General features: G+C 42.3%; 1 protein-coding gene across 3 annotated transcripts in view; it reads right to left on the reverse strand.

Moving 5' to 3' along the window:
• LOC145353271 (cyclic AMP receptor-like protein A) overlaps positions 1 to 25912 on the reverse strand; it is a 206829-nt gene that overhangs the window by 7497 nt on the left and 173420 nt on the right. The window lies entirely within an intron of this gene.

Here is a 25912-nt window from a genome sequence, read left to right on the forward strand (position 1 = left end):
CTCAATTTGCTTGAATGAACAAAACTGTGTAGCTGAGAGCAACATCAGTCAAAATTGAACCTACGGTCCTGATTAAGAGGTGGTTTCTTAAAGTAGTCTCATTCAAGAATTTGAGAGAGATGGAGTTTTGTGCACATGAATGAATAAAATAATGTATAATAATGACTTCAAAACAGCAACATAGGAACAGGGGTAAGCCATTGAATTTCCCACTATTCAACTAAGTCATGGTTGATCTGTGACCCAACTCCTTTGCTTCACATCCACAATGACCCAGGTTAAGAAACATCTGTCAGTCTCAGATTTAAAGTTAACAATTGATATAGCATCATTTGTAAATGATTACACATTTGCTGATGGACGTCTGGAACTCGGTGTGTGTAGTTGACATGGGAAGGTCTATAATATTCCAGAGCTTGGCTGATGCTTGACCTTACTCTTAAAGTAACAAATTCAATCTGGAAGGTCCTCTTGCCTCTGAGACATGCAATTCTGCTTCAGACCAACCTGCAGGTCACAGTGCTAATGGATAGGATGAACCTAGCTGAATAAGCAATGGAAAGCTGACCAGTAATGTGTTATGATTAGCTACACGATTAACTAATTAAACTACAGCAAATGTACATTGGGATTTCCAAGCCTCAGCTCTGCCAATATTTACCTATTAGACTTACAAAGTGGGAAAATAAAAATCATGAGCGGAATTCTCCTATCCCATCCCACCTGCGACGTGTTTGGAAAATCCAGCTGGAGTTGGAAACACACCAGCATAAAAACAGTGGATTAATGGCGGGTTGGTGCTCCCGTTGCCTGGTGATGTGAGCGTTATTTACATCCCATGGACACTCAGTAAAACAGCTGCTTGCCGAAATTTCATCAAGCCTTCCAATTGAGACGAGGGCAACATAGACACCCTGCCCGTCAGAGTGTTGCACAGCTATGGCTGCACTGAACACCAATCTGCTGGCTCGTGCCCTCCAGCTCCTTCCCTACCATGCTGCAGACTCCCAGACCCTTCACTTCCACTTCAACAGACTGAAGTTTAACCAGGGGTGGAATGCGAGGTGAAAGAGTGGGCTGATGAAGGGGGGGGGGGCAATATGGAAGGAGGGTTGTGGAAGGGCAGGTAGAAAAAAAGGTGAGGGAGCACAATGGCAGGCAGAGGTACAAGGAAGTGGGTGAGGATGACTAACAATAGAGGGCAGCACAGGGGAGACTGAGGGGAGGGAAGCCGACTCCTGACAAGCTGCATGAAATGCTCACCAACAAGGGGGTCAAAAGGATACTGTATCCTTTACTGAAAGGAATGCACGCAGACTCCAGGTTTGGTGGGTTGAGATCCACGTGGGGCCTGCAGGTCTCACAGGTGTTGGGCCCCAGGATATGTGTATGTGTGTGCGTGAGTGTGTATGGGAGAAAGTCCACCACAACAACAACTGGATCTGGATCAGGGATGGTGTGTGGGGGATAAGGATTACCCCACTCAAATGGTGGCTGACGATTGCAGTGGGTTGGCCTTTGACCCATGCCGAGGAAAGGTAAAATGCTGCTCACAGCTCCATACACTCCCTCATAGAGCAGACCAGCTTTCTGAAGTTGTGATTCAGAAGCCTGGACCGCTCAAGTAGCTCTCTGCAACACGTAAGAGAGAGCGTTTCCCGCTTGATCACAGTTTGCTGTGCCTTTCACAATCGGACTATACAAAGAACCCTCTCCAGAAGAATCAGAGGATGAAATGTGAGCTCCATGACAGATGAGATGGTGGTGAGGTGAGAGTCGCTGTTTGAGTACATGATGCCATGCTAAGAGTTTGGTAATGGAGGGAGCTGAGGGAGGACTTACCCTGGCACAGCAGATGAGATCATTCATCTGGGTGCTTCTGGTACAGTTGCCAGTTGCACCGATCTCCTGGGCAGCAGCCTCCCAGGCTGGGGAAGTGAGGTTGGTGTCCTTCTTGGCGCCATCCCTAGGGTAGAGGACATGCTTCTGAATCCAGGCTCCTGGAATCATGGCCTCAAGACATGGTGGCTGACTCAGGAGCTGACTTCTCCTTGAAGCTGCTGGCCTTTTGCCTCTAGGTTCCAGACATCCTGCACAGTCCCATGAAAGCAATGTGGGCTAGAGAGAGTGAAGTGAGGGTGTTGGACTGGCATTTACAGGTGGCAACCAGACCTTCGAAATCGCTCGCTGATGGCGGCCGGATGAATCAGCTTCTGACCCACAAGGTGATTCAAAGGGATGCTCACTTGTGCATAATTAATGAGGCTGCAAGCGCAGATGTGGCGTGAGTTCACCCCATTCCACCCAGCAGGAACGGTGGGTCAAAACCACCTGTCACTGCACTTAGAAAAAAATTCCACCTTATAAATCTGTCTTAATTTCACAGTAACTTGTATTGGAGATTCTTAAACACGGTAACGCATTGCTGCACATCACAACAAAATAAATAAATAAATAAGAACAGCCTTGAGCTGTACAGGTATAGGACAACACTTGTATGAAAGGTGGTAATAAATTATTGTAATTACATTGCTATAAAGACCAGAACAATGACATTAATCTAATTTTGCTATATAATGCTGAAATATTAAATACATTCTGCCTACCAAAAATTTATTATTTTTCGTTTACTTTTGTGTTGATGAGGAGATGCCAGTGTTGGACTGGGGTAAGCACAGTAAGTAGTTTCACAACACCAGGTTAAAATCCAACAGGTTTATTTGGCAGCACAAGCTTTCGGAGCACTGCTCCTTCATCAGGTAAGTGAGGACTTGTGTTCACAAACAGGACATATACAGACACAAACTCAATTTACAAGATAATGGTTGGAATGCGAGTCTTTACAGGTAATCAAGTCTTAAAGGTATAGACAATGTGAGTGGAGAGAGGGCCAAGCACAAGTTAAAGAGATGTGTATTGTCTCCAGCCAGAACAGTTAGTGAGATTACCAACTAATTAGTGAGTTAGTGACAATACACACCTCTTTAATTTGTGCTTGGCCCTCACTCCACTCATATCGTCTATACCTTTAAGAGTTGATTACCTGTAAAGATTCGCATTCCAATCAATATCTTGTAAATTGAGTTTGTGTATGTATATGCTGTTTGTGAATACAAGTCCTCCCTCACTTGATGAAGGAGCAGCGCTCCGAAAGCTTGTGCTGCCAAATAAACATGTTGGACTTTAACCTAGTGTTGTGAGACTTCTTACTATACTTTTGTGTTGCAAGGGGATTTTCACTGTAGCTTCATTGCAGTGTTAATGTAAGCCTATTTGTGACATTAATAAGTAAACTTTAAATCAAACGCAGGGAATTCACAGAATCTGCAAAGCAAACGTACAGGTGGCCTAACCTCAAGGCCAGTGGAAACTGCAGGGCTGTTTGTCATTCAGTCTAAATGAGCTGATGTGATGAATCATAGTGTGTATGAAGGTACTAGGAGAACACACACTATCAGGAGGAAACTGTGTCTTCTATATTCTTAAGGACAATCAGAAGAAGCAGAATCATGAGTTAGAATTGTATATTATTTTCAAAATTAAATTTATTTGCCCAAATTAAATGCTCAACACATTTAACTTACTTTAACCTAACATATTTGCTAGCCTGTATATGACAGTTCATTTTAAGTAAAATATGGCAACAATATTATAAAATATATTGCCATTACAAATTACTCCTAAACTGCCCAAGGATTATTGGCACACTGAATTATGGCCACAGTTGTCTATTTGCAGAAATACTAATCTAAGTTGTAGGTGTTAAGCAGAAGGTAGGTATTATCCCAGAGAGAGATAGGGAGAGTTGTCAGCCTATCAATTTGGGCCCCAGACGAAGTACAGGTAGAAACTGCTAATTCATCTTCCAGGCTAAGGAATATGTGCGTTGTAGATACAGATAGTTTAGAGGAAAGCAGACTTTTTTTTGAGAATAAATAATTTTTCTTCTTCCCACTATGACCCTGTGATAGGCCTTACATCTGATACAGGCAACGGACAGCCAAATGGCCTGCATCCATGTGTGCCAATCTTGAAGGTACAGGCCGCAAACTGCTGGCACCAAGTGGGGACGATCTTAAAGAAGATCGCACATATTGACACAGACATCAAGTTTCTACAAAGATACAAGAAAGCAGACAAGATACCGAAAGGACTACAGATCACAAACCCACTCAGGTCAACCTATAACACAGACCACACTGACAGACTTTGCCGTCGCACCTCTCTCACACTCCTCAACCACCTCATACACCAGCTCTACGGCAAACACCACATCTTGGAAGCCAAGATACAGTCCATATTCTCAACTTGCACTCAGGATGCAGACCAGCTGCAAAACTCTGCCAAGCAGATGAGACAAAGGAACTCTGCCATCTACATGCACACCAAGAACAGGAAACATGACAACACCACCAGCAGCAACCAAGTCTCCCCCAGTACCACTGTAGAAAAAACTGCAGTGAAGTCCACTGTCAACTCGTCAGACTACACACTTCAACCAGGTGAAATCGAAGTTCTCAGCCGAGGGCTCAATTTCTGCCCCACCACTAAAATAGATCCCATCAGTCTCACAGCAGACACAGAGGAATTCATCAGGTGAATGAGGATGCGGGAGTTCTTCCACAAAGCCCAAGAGGTCAACAGCAAACACAATGAGACAGCCAACGAACCGGAACAGCCGACAGAGAGATCCGCAGTATAGCAACTGAAGAGGAAAGAGTCAAATTGGATCCACCAGAAGGCCGCTGCCCTCGACTTGACATTATGCCCAAGCCATCAGGAGATGCATCAACACCAGATTCATCAGCCGCACTCACAAGATAGACCCAAACATCACCCAACACAATGCAACGCTATCTGTGCTCTCAAGAGCAAGCCAACATTGCCATCAAACCAGCAAAGGAGTGGCCATCATCATACTGAATGAACGGATTACTGCAAAGAAGTATACCGACAACTGAACAACGAGGAACACTACAGACAGTTACCCATAGATCCGACCAAAGAACACACCCATCAACACAACAGATTGATCAAGACCTTTGATCCGGATCTTCAGAGCACCCTTTGTGCTCTCATCCCATGTACTCCCTGCATTGGAGATCTCTACTGCCTCCCGATGATCCTCAAGGCAAACACACCCGGCCATCCCATCGTATCGGGCAATGGGACCAGAACCTCTCTGGCTAAGTCGAGGGCATCCTGAAACTAACTGTACAAGGAACCCCCAGCTTTTGTTGCAACACTACAGATTTCCTACAGAAACTCAGCACACATGAAGCAGTTGAACCAGGAGCACTCCTCGTCACAATGGATGTCTCGGCACTCTATACTAACATCCCCTGTGACGATGGCGTTGCTGTAACTGCCTCAGTATTCAACGCCAACAACTGCCAGTCTCCAGATGCAATTTCATAACTCATCCACTTCATCCTGGACCACAAAGTCTTCACCTTCAACAACCAGATCTTCATCCAGACACACGGAACAGCCATGGGGACCAAATTCGCACCTCAATATGCCAACATCTTCATGCACAGACTCAAACAAGACCTCTTCACCGCACAGGACCTTCAACCAATGTTATACACTAGATACATCGATGACATTTTCTTACTTTGGACTCATGGTGGACAATCACTGAAACAACTATACGACAACAAGTTCCATCCCACCATCAGACTCACCATGGACTACTCTCCAGAATCGGCTGCATTCTTGGACACATGCATCTCCATCAAGGACGGTCACCTCAGCACCTCACTGTACTGCAAGTCCACCTCACGATGCTCCACTTCTCCAGCTTCCACCCTAAACATGTTAAAAAAGCCATCCCCCACAGACAAGCCCTCCATATGCACAGGATCTGCTCAGATGAGGAGGATCACAACAGACGCCTCCAGACGCAGAAAGATGCCCTCATATGAACAGGATATGGCACTCGACTTATTGATCGACAGTTCCAATGTGCCACAATGAAAAACTGCATCGACTTCCTCAAAAGACAAACACAGGACAGGACGGACAGAGTATCCTTCGTCATCCAGTACTTCCCCAGAGCGGAGAAGTTATGACATCTTCTCCGGAGCCTTCAACATGTCATTGATGAAGACGCCTCGCCAAGGCCAGCCCCACACCCCCACTTCTTGCCTTCAAACAACCATACAACCACAAACAGGCCATTGTCCGCAGCAAACTACCCAGCCTTCAAAAGAACAGTGACCACAACACCACACAACCCTGCCATAGCAACTTCTGCAAGACATGCTGGATTATCGACACAGATGCCATCATCTCACGTGAGAACATCATTCACTAGATACGTGGTACATACTCTTGTAACTCGGCCAACATTGTCTGCCTAATATGTTGCAGGGAAGGATGTCCCAAGGCATGATACATTGGGGAAACCATGCAGATGCTATGACAACGGATGAATGAACACCGCCCAACAGTCACCAGGCAAGAGTGTTCTCTTCCTGTTGGGGAACACTTCAGCAGTCACAGGCATTCAACCTCTGATCTTTGGGTAAGCGTTCTCCAAGACAGCCTTCATGACACATGACAACGCAGAGTCACTGAGCAGAGACTGATAACCAAGTTCCACACCAAGGACGGTCTCAACCGGAATCTTGGGTTCATGTCACATTATCTATAACCCCCCTAACTGCCTGGCCTTGCAAAATCTCACTACCTGTCCCAGCTGGAGACAATACACATCTCTTTAACCTGTGCTTAGCCCTCTCTTCACTCACACTGTCTGTACTTTTAAGACTTCATTACCTGTAAAGACTCATATTCCAACCATTATTTTGTAAATTGAGTTTGTGTCTTTATATGCCCTGTTTGTGAACAGAACTTGACAAAGGAGCAGCGCTCCAAAAGCTAGTGGCTTTTGCTACCAAATAAACCTGTTGGACTTTAATCTGGTGTTATGAGACTTCTTACTGTATTTACCTCAGTCCAATGCCAGCATCTCCACATCAATCTTGAAGGTACCAGGGGAACAAACATTACCAGATGGGAACAATGTCTTCTATGTTTCTGAGAACAATCAGAAGAAGCAGAACTATGAGCTAGTTTTGGATATGGTGGCACAGTGGTTAGTGCTGCTGCCTCACAGTGCCAGAGATCCAGGTTTGATTTCCGGCCTTGGACACTGTCTATGTGGAGTTTGCACATTCTCCCCATGTCTGCGTGGGTTTCCTCCAGGTGTACTGGTTTCCTCCCACAGTCCAAAGATGTGTGGGTTATGTGAATTGGCCATGCTAAATTGTCCCTTAGTGTCAGGGGGACTAGCTAGGGTAATGAGGATAGGGCCTGGGTGGGATTATGGTTGACTCAATGGGCTGAATGGCCTCCTTCTTCACTGTAGGATTCTATAATATTGTTTTCAAAGTTAAATTTATTTGCCCAAATTAAATGCTCAACACATTTAATTTACTTTAGACTAACAGATTTAACAGCTGTACATAAAAGACTATGAAAAGACTTTTGGAAAATGTATAAGATGGGCCCAAATTGATAGACCACCAACTCTCCTTATCTCCTGATGAGATAGTACCTACAATCTGCTTAACACCTCCAAATAGATTGGCATTTCAGTGAATGGACAATTGCGGTCATAATTCAGCTTTCCAACGGTCTTTGGGCAAGAAAAATTGGTCATACTAATCTTTGAGATGGCTGTTAATCATAAGCAAGAACATTCCAAAAAAGCTCTGTCCCTACTTTTGACTTTTGCTTCGTAGCTCTGTACTGCAAATTGTTGAGGTTTGGATTTTGAAAGTGTGAAATCAAACTTAAACCCCGTCAATTTGTGATACTGCGGTTAGTTGGCTGCATATCACACAATCTTATGACCAAAAGGTACGGTATTTTCATTTTCCAAAAAAAATGCAAATTTAAGGTTGTATAGTGGGTGGCATGAGAGCATCAGCACTGTGTTCAAAGAATGGGCAACATGATAGCACAGTGGTTAGCATGCTGCCTCACAGCGCCAGGGACCTGGGTTTGATTCTGGCCCTTGGGTGACTGCCTGTGTGGAGTTTGCACATTTCTCCTCATATCTGCATGGGTTTCCTCCAGGTGCTCCTTTCACAGTTCAAAGATGTGTAGGTTAGGTTGACTGGCCTTGCTAAAATTGCCCCTTTGTGTCCCATGATGTGTAGGTTAAGGAGAATTAGTGGGGTTACGGGGATAGGCTTGGGTGGGATGCTCAAATGCAAGTCAGTGTAGACGAAGCTAGGGACTTGTGATGTCACTGCTGGTGAATATGTGAATACATTAACACAACCAGAGCTTCAGTAATCTAATAAAAATACATACCAATAACCACCACCATCTGTGCAAGACAGGGCATTGATGTTGTGGGAACACCATCGCTCCCATTTTCCTCTCTGAGTTACGTTATCATTCATGGGATGACATTATTACCCATCCCTAATTGCCCTTTCACTGAATGACTGGACTATTTTTGAGGGCATTTAAGAATCAACCACATTGTTGTGGGTCTGGAGTAACATGTAGGCTGCGTAAGGAATCCAAGTAGGGCTCCCTCTCAATTTTCCTCTGTAAAGTGTTCGTATCACCTTTTCATCACAGCTGCTTTATCAATGACTTGTTCATTTCTATCATCCTCTTTCCCTTCCTTCACCTATCATCTTGAATGCGCATAAACACAGAAGTTACAAGTCAGCAACAATTTAATTCATCTCTGTTAAAATGTCACCTGGAGGAGGCATGCGGACCAACTGTTGGCGGGGAGAAACGATTCATCAGAAGTAAAATCTGCAATGAGTATGAATTCAACTGTGCTGAGTTCCAGCTTGAACCTTCCTGAAATCCTGACGCTGACAGAATATATTAGGGAAAACAACTCCTCAATTGTAGATCAAGCACAGGGCCAACCTCTAGTCACCAGTCAAAACAACCACTGAAGACATACAAAGCCAAAACGCTAGAGGTTACAACTAGTGCCAAGAAGCAGACATCTGAGATTCACCAACACCCAAAGAATGATAATTGATTGTTAATGTTATATTTGCCTAAATGTGTTGGGGAAGTTTGAATTAAAGGGGGAGAAAATGTTGTGCATTTATTGTGATTCATCGTGATTTCTTCTCAGCAGCATTGATGCTGAACTGGGCATTTTAAGATAATACATGCGTGACATCACTGGAAATCACATCACCAATCGTTTGCACAGGTACCTGCACAGGATAGGTTTACAGCCTGGAGTGAACACATCTCCTTAATAAAGCTCCTTAGTTTGTTGAACCTGCGTGGCCTCTTTACATCAATCCTGCAGACACAACAAGTATGATGGAATACTTACTGCTTGCTTAGATTGGTGCAGCTGCAACAACTCTCAAAGCTCATTACCATCCAGGATCTAGCAATTTGCTGAATTCCTGCCACTGAATTCAATATCTATCTGTCCACCATCAACGCTCCCTGGTTGCAATATGTACAAGGTGCAGCAATACACCAAGGTTACTCAGACAGAATCTTCCTTCCCTCTGACAGTTGTATATTGGAATTTAATGCGAGGATATAAAACAACAGAGCTTTATTTATAAGTATGTGTCCTTTTACATGTTGCTTCTTCTCTGCCTGTTTCCCACACTAGGGACTTGTGAAGTCACTTCTGGTCAGTGCATAATACATTAACACAATGAGCTTCAGTAAGCTAATAAAAATTGATGCAAATACACAACATTTTCTCCCCCTTCAACTGAACATCCCAACAAGTTCAAAATGATAGTCAATAAGTCAGTAATTATCAATAAGTCAGATAAGTCTGGAGGTCATCACCCTCAGAACAGTTGACAGCAAACCTCTGGCATCTTCAGCTGTTCACTGGTGGTAACTTCTGGCGTTTCTGTCTTTGCACTAACTTCATCGGTGGTAAGTTTAAATAGCATTGACATAGGCACCAGAGGTTGTCCAGTTGCCTGATCTATAGATGAGGTGTTGCTTTCCTCAACAGCGTCTGTTGGTGTCAGGGTTATAGGAAGGTTCAGGTCAGGACTTTGTTTAAACTGTGATTCGCCGCAGGTGCTGATTCTAGTGACATGTTCTCCCAGCCAACAGCCAGTCCGCATGTCTTCTCCAGATAACGTTAGGGGCAATTCTCCCAACCCACTGCATTAATGTTCCAGCGCAGTGGCATGGGAGAATCTCACGGCCGGGCATGCGCATCTCCCAGCACCGGATTTCCAACGCCATCAGATCTGCGCTGGAAGACAGGTTAAGTAATTTAAATCTGAAGTCTCTGGTCCCGCTTTCTCACCCTGCCAGAGTGTTTCACTCCAGCGGGGATTACACTAGCTCCCCACATTCAGAGAACGAGCGGCCCAACCTTGCTGGAGTGAAAGGGGGGCAATCAGGGTCGGATGGGGAGGATGGTGCCTCCTGGGCATGGGCATCCTGGCAGTGCCAGCTTGGCACTGCCCATGTGGTAAGATGCCCAATCTCAGGGGCCCCCTGGCACTGTCCATTGGGTATGGGGCAGTACCAAGGGTGTGGGCCTGTGGGAGTGATTGATGGGGCTGGGGGTTCTGCTGCCACTCTGCCATTGGGATCAATGGAGACAGGAGGGAGGCCAGTGACTGGGGGGAGGGGAGGATCTACCTGCAGGGGGTGGGGAGTGGGAATGGGCATTGTGGGGAGGGTGCTGAGGCTGGCCCAGGAACGGCTCAAGCTGTGGGGAAGGGAGAGGCGGCATAGTTGGGGTCCCAGGCTGGCCAGCAAACGGGAGGCTGACCGTTCAGGGCCACTGCGCATGCACAGAGATCCACTGGTTTCAGCCTCCCAGGTGGGAATAGGCCCTGCCTCCTGAAATCTAATGGTACTTTATACTGGTGGTCTGTGCATTGCACAGAATGAGAGGTTCTACCCTGAACTCCTACTGCAAAAACCAGTGTGAATTACTCCAGTTTTCCAGCGAATTCAACATTAAATTCCGCTCTGGTCTGGACAATATAAGAGACAGGTGCAGTCTGTGCAAGGATTGTGGCAGGAAACCATTTCTCTCCTGTGGAGTAATTCCCAGCCAAAATTCCTTGTCCTTTGACTATGCTTTGATTTGCTTTCCCACTGTTCTATCTATCTGCCTTGGCTGTTGCAGTGTACAATTCCTTTTGTTTTCAGAGGTTTCAACAGAATGAATGCTAATCGTTGTTTTCTCTTTATCATTAGTAATGCAGGAGTGGTCTTGGTCATTGAATATGTGGAATTCCTATACATTAGTAGGAATTTGTTAAGATGTTTGATTAGCGAACTTTGTTCCCTGCTTGCTCTCAAATACATTTCATAGTTTGGATTAAACATTCTGCTAGTCCATTAGTAGCAGGATGATATAGTGTGCACTTAATATGTTGAATACCATTCTCTTGCAAGACACTTTCAAATTGAGACAAATTAGAGTCCATTATTGCTTACCAATTGTTCAGGTAAACTGACTTCTCAATAGTCTTATCCAATCAAGTAGATTTCATCACAGCAACCTCTGGTCACTTTGTGTGAGCATCGAATATTATCAATAACATATGACCTTCAAAATGTCCTGCAAACTCCAAGTGCCCTCGTCGCTAAACTTCGTCAGGCCATTCCCATGGATGCAGCAGTGCTAAGGGTGGCAGGTTTCTTACCTTCACGCAGGAGGAATGTGTTCCAGTTTCCTCTTCAACTTCTACACCAGTCCAGGCTACCAGTAATAACTCCTCGCTATTTCCTTCATACGTACAATTCTGCAATGGTCCTCATGTAACTGCTCTAACACCTGCTTTCTCAATTATGGCAGAATGATTCCTCTGAATCCCCATAGAACACATCCTGAATGGAATGAGAGCTCCAATCTCCTGAAGTAGTACATCTTCAGGTTGTGTTAAATTGGAGAGTATGCTTCTTCACTTTTCCAGAAGTGACTGGTGTATTGTCTTCTTGCTCAAAGTAGAAGATATTCCTGCTCAAGTAGTCTGAGAAAAAACCTGGCAGTGGCAATCTTGAAAGTCTATCTGCTTTACCATGTAGATTTGATTGTCGACAATTAATAGTCTAAGTAAGACAAAAGCAATGTCCATCTTTGCATTCTACTTGCTGCAAGTTATGGAATTCTCATGCGTGGTCCAAAAATGATAGTTAGTGGATAATGGTCCATCAACAATATGAAATCTGTCCCGTTTGATGGAATTTCTTTACTCCAAAGATGATTCCTAATGCTTCCCTTTTGATCTGTGTGGAGTTACTTTCAGCCTTGCTCAAGGTTTGAGATGCAAAAGCAATGGGTCCTTCTTCACCGAATGGAATGACGTGGGAGATCACCATTCCTACACCATAAGGGGATGCATCCCAAGCTAACTGTAAGGAGAGGAGTAAGATCAAAAAACATGAGAATTTCCGATTTAAGTAATGCTTCTTTAGCTGGCGTGAAGGCATTACTGCGTTGATCTGACCACTTACACTTCTTGTCTGACACAGAAGGTTATGTAATGGCTTCAAGCCAGGTTTGGAATAAATCTTCCATAATAGTTCAACAATCCGAAGAAGGATTAATATTCTAAGGTGCAACCGCCTCTGTAATAGCCTTGACCTTTGAAGGAAATTTGTGAAGGCCTGTGGCATCAATCACATGTCCCAAATACTCATCAGAGGGTTGGAAAAACTCACACTTGTCCTTGCGGATTCTCAGACCATAATCCTCCAATCCCTGAAGAGTGGCATCTAATTTCCAAATACGTTCCTCTTCATCTCTTCCAGTGATCAGGATGCCATCCAGATAACTCTGGACTCTGCTCATTAAAGATGATGCGAAGGTAGAAAAAAGGGCTCATAGGAATGAACACATCATTGATAAAGCAGCTGTAATGGAAAGCTGGTATAAACACTTTGCTAAAATTCTCCACTGAGACTCCCACATTCTCTGCATCAAACTGAGTTGCTGTCAGAGAAAAAAAGCCTGAATCTTTCTCCTTCCACTGAAAAGATGATAACAGCAATCAACTCAACCAAACAAGACAAAGACCCAGGTCCAGAAGGCTTTCCAACAGAGATTTGGCTGTGTAATAGTACAGATCTTGTTAATAAACATATAGCCATCTTCAAGAGTACCCAAGATCAGAAGTAAGTTCCACAGAACCTCAAAGATGTTAACAAACTGAAAATAGTCAAAAGCTGCAAATGCAAAGAATCCAAAAAGCATGCGGTGACTGCCAAGGAATAAGTCTTTACTCAATTGCAGGAAAGATCTTCATAAGGACCTTATTAAACCATCCACAGGGCAACCTCACAGATGATCCGCTCCCAGAATCACAATATGGTTTCACGGCTAATCATGGGACAGCTAATATGGTGTTTGCACCACGTACAAGAAAAATGTGGAAGGCGAAATCAGGATCTGTATATGCTGTTCTAGGCCAAACTAAAGCTTTTAATTGACTTGGTCTATGGTTTGCCAAAACCTGCACCTACAACATGATGGCACAGTCGAACATGTTTGTGCCTGTAGTGAGACGTTCAATGTCATTGTGGTGACCAGTGGCACAAAGAAAGGATGTGTCCTGGCTCCCCCAACTCTTCAATCTCTACTGCAATGCTTTAGGAAGCCACCAGAGACATGACAAGCATCAATGTTAGATTCCATTCTGGGAAACTCTAATCTCTCCAGACTACATGCTTAGACCGAAGTCAGAGACAATAATCAGAGTATTTTAGTATGCAGATTACAGTGTTCCAACTGCACATAACAAGAAAAACATCCAGACTATGGCAAACAAATTTGCTGTGGAAATCTTTGGTCTCCAAAAGTGAGGTTATGTTTCAGCCAGCACCAGGTACATAGGGCGGCGCCACATCACAGTGGTTAGCAATGCTGCCCGACAGCGTCAAACCCAGGTTCGATTCCCAGCTTGGGTCACTGTCTGTGTAGTTTGTACTTTCTCCCCGTGTCTGTGTGGGTTTCTTCCCACAGTCCGAAAGACATGCTGGTTAGGTGCATTGGCCATGCTAAATTCCCCCTCAGTGTATCCTAACAGATGCCGGAGTGTGGCAACTAGGGATTCTCACAGCATTTGAGAATTGCAGTGTTAATGCAAGCCTACTTGTGACTAATAAATAAACTTTAAACTTTATTTTTTGAAGCACCAGATATAATGTTGATGGTAGCAGTCTCTAGGTTGCAGAACAATTCCCATAGCTCTGTAGCATGCTCTCTGAAGATATCACTATTGATGAAGATATCGTTGCACACTTCCAGAAAGCAAATCCTATCCATGTCTGACTCTATGATTTAATCTTGAAGCAGATTGTCATTAGAGTGAAGACTATGATCAAACTCTACCAATCCATTGTCCTCACCAACTCACTGTATGACACAGAATCCTAGGTTAACTATAGGCACCACATCAAACTCTGGAACGCTTCCAAAGATACCAAAGATTCATCATGAGAAATTAATACCTGGACAAAATCACAAACAAGGTCCTCCATCATGCTGGGCTCAATAGTTTGGAGACCACCCTCCAGAAAATTCGACAGCCCATGTCTCCCGTAAGGATGACTACAGAATCCCCAGGTAAGTCTTCAATAGGGAACAGTCTCAGGGCAAACAACTTCAAAGTTACAGTACAAAAAATACAAGGACACCCAGAAAAAAATATGTGCATTGCAGACCACCTCTCTTGGGAAAACGTTGCAAATTCAGTCTCAGAGTCATAGAGGTTTACAGCATGGAAACAGGCCCTTCGGCCCAACTTGACCACATCACCGCTGTTTTTTAACCCCGAAGCTAGTCTCAATTGACCAAGTTCGGCCCATATCCCTGTATACCCATCTTACCCACATAACTGCCTAAAGCTTTTTAAAAGACAAAATTGTACCTGCTTCTATAACTACCTCTGGCAGCTTGTTCCAGACACTCACCACCCTCTGTGTGAAAAAACTGCCCCCCGGACTCTTTTGTATCTCTCCCCTCTCATCTTAAACCTATGCCCTCTAGTTTTAGACTCCCCTAACTTTGGGAAAAGGTATTGACTATCTAGATGATCTATGCTCCTCATTATCTTATAGACCTCTATAATATCACCTCTAAGCCTCCTACGCTCCAGAGAAAAAAGTCCCAGTCTATCCAACCTCTCCTTATAACTCAAACCATCAAGTCCCGGTAGCATCCTAGTAAATCTTTTCTGCACTCTTTCTAGTTTAATAATATCCTTTCCATAATAGTGACCAGAACTGTGCGCAGTATTTCAAGTGTGGCCTTACCAATGTCCTGTACAACTTCAACAAGACGTCCCAACTCCTGAATTTAATGTTCCGACCAATGAAACCTAGCATGCCAAATGCCTTCTTTACCACTCTGTTCACCTGTGACTCCACTTTCAAGGAACTATGAACCTGTACCCCTAGATCTCTTTGTACTGTAACTCTCCCTAATGTCCTACCATTAACTGAGTAAGTCCTGCCCTGGTTTGATCTAAAAAAATGCATCACTTCGCATTCAGCTAAATTAAATTCCATCTGCCATTTGTCAGCCCACTGGCCCAATTGATCAAGATTCGATTGCAATCCTAGATAACCTTCTTCACTGTCCACTATGCCACCAATCTTGGTGTCATCTGCAAACTTGCTAACCATGCCTACTAAATTCTCATCCAAATCATTAACATACAGTCATAAAGTCATAGAGGTTTACAGCATGAAAACAGGCCCTTCGGCCCAACTTGTCCATATCCCTTTATACCCATCTTGCCCATGTAACTGTCTAAATGCTTTTAAAGGCTACAAATAACAAATAACAGTGGACCTAGCATTGATCCCTGAGGCACAGCGCTGGTCGCAGGCCTCCAGTTTGAAAAACAAACCTTTACAAACACCCTCTGTCTCCTGTCATCAAGTCAATTTTCTATCCTGAATCCCATGAGATTTAGTCTTATGCAATATGTGGTGCCTTGTCAAAGGCCTTGCTAAAGTCATGTACACATCATCAACTGCACTGTCCTCATCTACTTTCTTGGTTACCCCTTCAAAAAACTCAATCAAATTTATATGACATGATTTTCCACTCACAAAGCCATGCTGACTGTCCCTAATCAGTCCTTGCATCTCTCAGTACCTGTAGATCCTGCCTCTCAAATTACCTTCTAACAACTTACCCACTATAGATGTGAGGCTCACTGGCCTGTAGTACCCAGGCTTTTCCCTGCAGCCCTTCTTAAACAAAGGCTCAACATTTCAGGCATTTCATTTGTGGCTATCGATGATTCAAATATCTTTGCTAGATGACCCACAAATTCCTCCGTAGCCTCCCACAATGTCCTGGGATACACTTCATTAGGTCCCGAGGGTTTATCTACCTTGATGCACTTTAAGACTTCCAACATCTCCTTCTCTGTCACCCTGCACCAAAAGTAAGCAAGCAGCAAAACTTGGTTTAGCATATTTTGAAGACTGTATGCTACTCACAACATCCACTTTGCCCAGAAGAATACCAGAGGTGGCACAGCTACAGAAGATCCCCCAAGCATCAACAACAACAACATATGGATAGCCATGCCAATCCTGTACTGGATTCTTCAGTCATGAGAGAACGCACAGGGTAGGATGAAATGACTCAAAGCTTTGATATACTCAAACAAGGAATCTCCCACTATAAAAATATCTACTCATAGATTTCTATGTTTACAAAGACAGTTTCAATTACAAATGTTGGCATACAATTGTGGCACAGGAAATAAGGTTTTTGGATATTCGAAAAGTATCTTGCAGGTACATTATAACATTTACATCTTTATGGATCCTATTCATTTCTTTATTCGAGGACAAGCACAGCATGATCTGCACTGGTTCAGGACAAAGAATGAGGAGGTAACAAAGTCCTATTATGGACTGAGACCACCTCGATCTTTTATTAAGTATTTTCATGAGGATACAAAAAGTACTTTGAATGTATCCGCAAACAGATAACATGTAAAAACATTAAAAGGATACTTTACACAAGTGTTTTTCATAAAAAAGCAAATGTAAAACATAAACTCATTCACCATTCCCACCAGCTATTGAACTACATTCTTATGAAAATGATGGGATAAGTTGAACGCTGCTTTATTCTGTATTCAAGCCAGAAGATCTTATTTGCAAAGTGCATCTATTTATGAAAGAAAACACCTTTACCGTGAGCTACAAAAGTTAATTAGCAGCAATCTAGTATGCTTAATACTTTGTTTGCTTGTTCCTTTACACAGAAAATGAAAAATACACAAGACCTGGAAACACTGCTAGATTAGGAAGAAAAATCCTACCTTAGATAAAGCCCTAATACAGAGTTCAAGATATCAGAATTCCTTTGGGAAACATAGCCTTGAAGTAAGGAATATGTAAGACAGGCTAAACGGCAACCAAAAGACTATCTACTTATATGGATATATTAAAATTTCACAATTTATTTTGCTTATTTTTATTGCACTGGTCAATTTGAGTATGGCATAGCCAACCTGCTTTTGTATTATTTGGATCAGAAACTGGTAGATGCTTAAACTAGATAAAGGCATTTGACTTGATGCAAATTCACTTGCAGGATGGACAAAATACCTTTGAATTTGTATTCTATTAGAGAGTACCACTTGTGACCTATTCAATTTGAATCCATCAGCTTTAGTGGCAAATTTAAAGTGCCATGAGGAGGTGGAAGTTTTTACTTTAATGTAAAATTGGATTAAATAAATTCAGTCTATTTGCATGCTCTGCATTTTAATTCACAACAGTGGTAAAATTTCAGATAAAGCCATTGTGTAAACATGGTTCTAGTTCCAGAGAGAGTGAATGCACCAGCGGTATGAACTAATAAATGGAAAGTGACGATAATAAACTCCCGCACTTGTGCATAATACAAGAACTGTTTGATCCAACAGTGCTGGCTGGCTGGAGTGTCAGTTCAGAAAGCGGAGTACACAACTATTTCTGACAGACCACCTACACGTTTAAATTAGTTTTTTTGAAGTTAAGTGCCTGGCCTTTGTCACAGATAAGCTGCCCATTTTCTAAATGTTTGCTTGGGCTTTACTTTCTAAATCTGTGCTACTCAAGCTACTTTGTTATTTGGAACAAAAAAAAGAGTGGAGTCATAATGGCACCGCCCTTCAATCAAATATCTGGGTTGGTTGGCACGAATGCCTTTCTCTACATCAAGCAGTGAAACATGCAACACATTTTCCTGTGGGGCTAATGAGATTTATATTCTGCAGACAGCTTTTTCTCAATACTGAAGTTGATTCAAATCTGTTCCAAAAACTTACAAGCTGGCAGTTACCACCACTGGGGCAGGTAGTCGAGCTGTAAGAAAACATGCTATTATTTAACCATTTATGCTGACATGATTTTGGCACGACTGTGTTTTTCTTCTCATTGTTGTCAATGCTCAATATTTGGGTGTTGGTCAAAGTAAGGATGCATGTACAGATAACGCTGAATGGAGATTTTTTTTTAACCCAACTCAGGCTAAAAATTACAGCGTGTCACAGAACAATATACCAGCTACTCCAACACCTGACAACAGGCTTCAAATTTGTTGTCTATGTTTTGCCCATTGCTTTAGTTTTGACTTTTTTCCACATGCCACTTTTGCCACGAATGTCCAATGATCTTTGTTACTCTCACTATCCTTTTCTGGGCCACTCTGCTTGTTTTTACTCTGACTGCTGCTCTACCCTCAAGCCACAATTTTGCCTTTGCTGCTTCTGACTTTTTCTCTTCCTGAATCCTCTCATCTGCTACTCCCTGCCACCCCCATCCCCATTAGTTTATGGCGTGTCTAGTAGTGGGGATGCACAAGATTCTGCAGAGAGAAATAGTGAGTTTTGAGGATTTTAGTGACTGAAGAACGTTACAGAGACACGGAGGGGCAAGGCCATAAAAGGATTTAAAAACAAAGAATTTTAAATTAGAGGTGATGGGAGACCAGCTATCAATATAGCCCAGTGAGCACAGGGCAATGGTTGAGTGGAATAGCTTGGGATAGGATACGAGCAACTGTTTTGGAAGGCAGGGACTAGGAAGTTGAAGGTAAGAACTGAATAGTAATATTTGGGAGTAACAAAGGCATGGTGAGGTTTCTATAACCAATGAGAACAAGGTAGATATCAATGACTGATTCTATTGAGGCAAAGACAGGCAGGCCAATCATTCCTGCTTCCTCTTGTCCCACAGAACTAATTTCCTTCTCCCTCCATTCAATTTTTCCCATTCTTTGCGATGGAGGAGATATAAAGCTGGAAACACAAGTTGAGCTCAAAGAAGTTTGCAAACAGTTTGCTTCAATCTAATATATTGGCTGGGGAAAGGAATGGAATTAGATGCCTCAGTCTCTCAGTGACATATGCTTTCTAAAAGTCATATAGCAAAATTCCTTGCCATTTTCCATATGGTTTGAGTTAGAAATTGGGGCAACGATTTTTTTTTGTGGCCAGAAACTAGGAAAGAAACCAATTCTGCCTATTCTCCATCATGAAATCACTTTCCTGAATTCAGCCCAAAATTGCTAAGTCCTGTCAGCTTATATTTTAATACATCGGAATTTGCTGAGGGACATTGGCACTGCATCTCCAAGTTCCCTGCTTTCACATTTGCTTGGACCGAAAAGGTGCAGTTTCCATGATCAACTGAGATAGGCTTAGAACCCGATAAGCGTGGAAAGCTTAAATGATCTTTTCTAGTCACTCTGGCAGTACAAGCCTTAATTTCCTCTCACTGATTATAATAGGGAGTTATTCACATTCATCCTCTACCAACAGGGAGGGCTTCTCAAGATCAGATATGCCACTCACAGTGCGTAAACCTTGGTGTGTCATAGTGGTGGAGCAATGCATGAAGAAGCAAAGAGTCCAACAGTATTTAAGGAAGTGGGCATTACCAGAGTAGGACAGACCATATTTCTTGCTTCTTGGTTGAAGAATGTAAGATGAAGACACTAAAGAGGTTAGAATTATAAGTAGAATGAAAATGATATATTTTCAAACCATCTTCTGTGTTAAATTTTCCACTACGTCATGGGGAAGTGAAAATCTCATGACTAATGTTCTATGCTCACAGTTCGAAGCCAAAGAGGCAGTGACAGGAGTTTACTGTTCAGCCAGTAAGAAAAAAATTGGATAAGTTACCCAAGAAATCTCAAAGTCTTGACCTACACAATTAACAGTTAATGTCTATTTACAACATGTCCAAATACAATATGGTACTGACATGGCTAAGACTGGGGTTCATTATTGCTTTTCCTTTAATTGGCATTGTACTCCTATTTCCTGAATAGCTTATATAGCAAATTGTATTGTCTGTCATTTTTACATATTATTACTGTAATGACCTTTTTCCCCAGAGGTGGTTAATGGTATTGCCATACACTGCAAATAGTAGCTTTATACTTCCCTTGGTTCCTGATCTTCACATTGGTGTGGGTGGGGGCGCTGGCAAATATAGGCTGTGGCACTTCTCTCTAGAGGGATGGGAAAATGCTATCCTTGGAACTTCTTTGTTACTTCCTGGCTGCCAAAGAGGTGCAGGTAGCAACTTGGCAACAGAGAACACAGCTGTCACCTTGACTTCAATCACGTTAGACAGATGAAGAAGGGAATAAGTTGCAGGAAGAAGAAAAAACTTACCCCAGATCATCCACATTACATTTTAATATTCTTTTCAATTTCTACAGTTAAAACTTGAATATTTATTTGCATTGCAGTTTTAAAGAGTTTTAATTTTATTTAACATTTGATTGTAACTTATCCCATGATCAGACCTGCTAAGTCTTTGTTCCTCTTCCTTCAACTAGCTACAAGTGAGACAAGATGCTAGGTGTAACCCAGGCATAACCCACCCTTCTGATTGTTTCCCTGAAGGGACAGACACACTGCAGCTTCTGCTCAGCACACTACAGATCAAAGCAAGACTGATGGGGGAGTCAAACCTATGTTCATCCCACTCAGGGGCACTGAATGTCAGTGCTCAGCACCATGGTGTCACCCTGCCGGGTCCTTTTAAGTGTAATACACAAAACATGAAATGGGTTTGTATGTGGAACAGGGATTGTTTTATGGAACTGTTGAAAAACATCTAGCAAGAAAATGTTTAATGCAGAACTTGTCTCTTTTACAATTTCTTTTCATGCATCATTTGGAGTGCAGAACTTTCTAATAAATTATGATAAACAGATTGCCATCATGTTGATATTTTGCCCAGTATGGAACAAAATTTTCATTTTAGAGATACATACTTGAAACATGGAATTCTGGCATTTCTCCATCTCCGTTAAAAAGCTGCTAACCAATTCAAAGTTATGACAACTGTGGCTGTTTCACCTTATTGTGCTTTTTATGGTGACTGAGAATTTTTGACCATTCACGAATGTCACGTACATGCATTAAAAATTCTCTATTACTACTCAAAGGACTCCACGACATCTTCATGTATGATCATGTATCATGATTATGTATGATCATATTAACTGCGCAGAGCAAAATTGTCGATGCTGTGGTAATAAGTGACCGTTAAAAATGCAAAAGCTGTCTTGTTTATTGTTCATTCTTTCCTCACAACTGCAGTTTTGACAAGAGACAATTCTTGACAATTTTGAAAATAAATCGAATGTATTTTTGATCTTGCCATGCTAATGCCAGCATGACTTGATCGGAGTAATAATCAGATGTGTGATGCTTTGAGTTTAAAACAGAGGTTAGATAGAAAAGGTGGAAATTACAGTTTAACATATTTCATACTAAATATGGTGCAAAGGTTTATACAACTTGCGTTTGTAACTAATGCAAGCAAAGTACTCTTATGTTATTAAGTAAATTCAGACTTATCCCATACCCTGATAGTTTGCACTCCTCAGACAGATGATTCCTGCCACTGTACATGTCAGAGTGGTAAATTTAACTGGTAGCAGTCTGGAAAGTTCAAAAGCCTGTATCAACTATCCACAGGGTTTGTTTTACATGAATTACTTGAATGACAACCGGACTTTAAAGGCACAGTATTGCACAAAGATTCTCAAGTTTACTTATTAGTGTCACAACTAGGCTTACATTCACACTGCAATGAAGTTACTGTGAAAATCCCCTAGTTGCCACATTCTGGCACCTATTCGGGTACATTGAGAGAAAATTTAGCATGGCCAATGCACCCTAACAAGTATGTCTTTCGGACTACAGGTGGAAATTGGAGCACCTGGAGGAAACCCACATAGACGCGGGCAGAACGTGCAGACTCCACATGTGCAGAAAGTGACCCAAACCGGGAAGTGAATCTGAGTCTCTGGTGCTGTGAGGCAGCAATGCTAACCACTGCGCCACCGTGCCTGCTGGGTGATCTGTTTCAGTCATGGAAACACTTTGTTAAAACAATTTATTCTTTTACAAGGTCAGCATCAAGGCATATTAATTAGCTTTAAAAGGAAATACGGGATAGGTCATTTAAAAAACTTGCACGAAAAGTCAAAAGGCAACCCAAAATCTGAAGCAACCCGGTGCCTGAAATTAATCTGCCAATATGTCCTGTGTGGCAAAGCCATTTATTTTGCTGTCATAATAAGAGGCATTGCTGACATGTTACAGATAGTTAATCATTTGTTGTGGATTTCACAGCAAAATATACTTTCAATCATTCTGTAAATCATGTTCAGTCAGTGAACTGTGCCAGTAATATAATTGTTAATAAATAATTGGGGTAGAGTTGGGAAAGGAGGTGGGCAAGCAAAAACAATATTAAATAGATTCAGCTGATTGGAGCAATCCCTGATAAAAAACTTCACATTAACTGGCCTTTTAATCAAAACAATGTAAAAGATGACTAAGCGTTACTAGATAAGAAGCCAGATCAACATTATTCTTCCCATTAAATTTGACCAAGGGACCAATGCTCAGTGACACTGACTCAAATTGTCTGCCTAACTCGGGGCAAATCAGAAACTGATCCATTAGATTTAAGTGCCCGAGTTTTGCTTGTGCTTGGAGGACCAGCACCTTCCCGATCCTGTGTGACTCCAACAAGGCTAGCTCAAACTGTCTCCATAGTAACAGAGGTTCACGGATGCTTTTGCTTAGAAACCATTACAGTAGGGGAGTCATTACAACTGGGGAAAAGGCTATCTGTATTCCTGAAATCTATATTCAACTAAATGACGTGACTGGCACTCCACAGGGTTGCGAATTTGGGGAAGTCGACATTTAATAATTTAAAAGCTGTGCAGTGTAGTGAGTGCCACAGAGCTTTTTGACTGCCTTACAAACATATAGGAAAATAGCTGCTGTGGTACACAGTTGTCAAAAGATATCACTGTTGGTTGTGAAAGAAAATGTGAATAAAAAAGTGCACATCATGTGAGTTCAAGTTCTGAAGACAAAATGCATTGAGGAGGAAGAAAATAAATTTCAAAGAAAAAAGTTACAGGTCTCAGCACAGTAGCAGGAAGAAATCCAGCCCAAAAATCTCAGTTTCAGGACTTTAAAGTCATATTTTTACATAGAATTTTGAACAGGGTACACAGCAAAACATGGGTTACTAGGTATAACAACAGGATTTTTGATTCCCTTTTCTTAGTTTTGTTTTGATTCTTTGTTATCTGCACCCTTCTGAATTCCTGCCCAATGTTCAGATTATAGCTTTACATATTGATGCATTCTGGTGGTGGGGTGTGTGGGTGTGCATGCACTGACACCACACTGTTATGGGACAAAGTATAATAATATTATAAACCCTCTGTACTTAGGTTCTTTAAACAGGCCAAAAGGAAAAAGTCTCCACTATTTCACAATGTTGTAACATTTAAGGATATAAAGGAACTTTTTTTTCCCCCAATTTCCATGGCCAAGAATGAACTAAACCAATATAATGCAGCCCCATATTAAAACATTAATTATACTGGATCAGAGTACTGTCTCAAACCCAATCTCAAACACAACATGAAAACCATCGAGCAGCAGTGATCCCTGCGCTTCTAGAGTTTTGGAGACTTGGACAACCTATAGCAGGCACCTCAAATCTCTGGAGAAGTAGCAAGCCAACATGCCAGGCATCAAGGCACTAAAACTCAAAACCCAGTTGGTTAGGCAGGACGTCGCTGATATGTCTGACACCAGATTCCCGAAGCAACTGTGCAACACGGAACTGAAGCGACTCCCAGGAAGACAGTGGAAACGCTTTAAGAATGTCCTCAAAGAATCCCTGAAGAGGTCAACTATCCCCATTGATCAATGGGTGTCCCTGGCTTGTAACCGACAAAAATGGTGGAGGTTCATTTAGGATTGCATCAGACACATCAACAGACAAAGCTGGGAACAGGCAGAGGTGAAGCTGAGACATTGGCAAAAGCTCCAAGTAAGTCATCTACCCAACCCAGCAAGAACCACTTGGCCCCCATGTGGCAGAATCTGTCGACTACACATTGGGCTGATTAGCCATTTCAGTACCCATTGAACTGGAATGGACGCAAATCCTCTTCGATCCCATGGGACTGCCTAAGAGTACTAATTATTTAACTCCAGACTGAATACCTCCCTGTTCTGAGACACTATCTTCACTCAGGCAAGTAAAATTCAGATTAAGAACAGTTTGCGGTAAAGTGAGGGACCAGGGAAATCTCTATGTGCAAAGCATCAAAAGCATAATTTAGATGCAACCTTACTGTTCCAGTTTCTTCAATTAATATAAACTGTAGCAAAGCTTGTTGGATTGAAAAGCAAGGATAAGGAATCTGAGGACTGTAATAAGATAATTCAGTAGAATTCCTTCTGCAAACATTTCACAACTGCTAGAAAGATGGGGACCTCAAAGAAATAGTCAAGGCAGAAAACTGTTTGATGAGTTCACGCCATAAACAAATACAAAAACAAACAGGGAAAATATCTGGTGTTTCAGCACAGCAACCAAACTACGGTAACCCATATTTTGTGTGTCATTCACTAAGGCACTTCCCAAAGTGATCTCCATTGTCATTAATTTGGCATTTTAGCTATCTTAAGAGTGAGCATACATTACCCCTTCTAATACAAGCTGACATAAATGGATAGGGAAAAGTTGCAGATCTTGCATCAAAATGTCCACCACAAAAGGTTTAATAATAAGACTGCCACTGCCTCTATAAATGCCTTTCCTCTCCTGAATTTACCGCAGATGTCTCAATTAGCTTTTGTTGTATAAACATGTGTTAGTAGTAAATATCAATCTTCCATTGTATTTCTATTTTTTCTGTGAAAGAACAAGTATATTGTGATATTTCAAACTGGTGCTTCAATTTTATCCCCACAAACACAACTTCAAATTGAAAGATACTTATCATCTACAGAGGTTCAGTGTGAAGACAGAAAATCTGTGAAACCATTTGTTTCATCAGCCTTGGCATTGGCAGGCAGGCAGACTGACAGAGGGTGGCTCCACCACTATAATGGAAAGGAATGATAAGGTCTCAGTGGTTTCAAACCCATTCCATGCACTCAACAGGAGGAATTTTAACCTTAAAAAAAACTGGAAGGTTTGGGTTGTGGAGAGGGGAAGGGATTGTACTAAAGTCTGCAAATCTGATTCACAATCTAGAGCTGTTGTTACCCGTCCACCTCTGACTTTGACTTTGAGGCTGAAAGGTGGGTGCCATCCAATTCACACCTAGGAGTGGGATGGACAATAAATGTGATAATGACGTTGTGAGCAAATTTGTCTTTCATAAGTTCCTAATTAAAAGAGGAGTAGGCCATTTGGCCCATTACATCTGCTTCGCCTTTCAGTACGATCATAGTTGATGTTATTGTGGACTTAACTCCACTTTCCTGCCTGCTGCCCACCCATTCCTCCCCCCCCTTGTCCATATCAATTGGTCAAACCAGGTCAGTCAAGGAGGAGTTCATAGAATGCATCCGTGATAGCTTCCTTGAAC

Source organism: Carcharhinus amblyrhynchos, chromosome 15 (assembly GCF_965287045.1).
Source record: "Carcharhinus amblyrhynchos chromosome 15, sCarAmb.v2.hapA, whole genome shotgun sequence".
Lineage (NCBI taxonomy): Eukaryota > Metazoa > Chordata > Chondrichthyes > Carcharhiniformes > Carcharhinidae > Carcharhinus > Carcharhinus amblyrhynchos.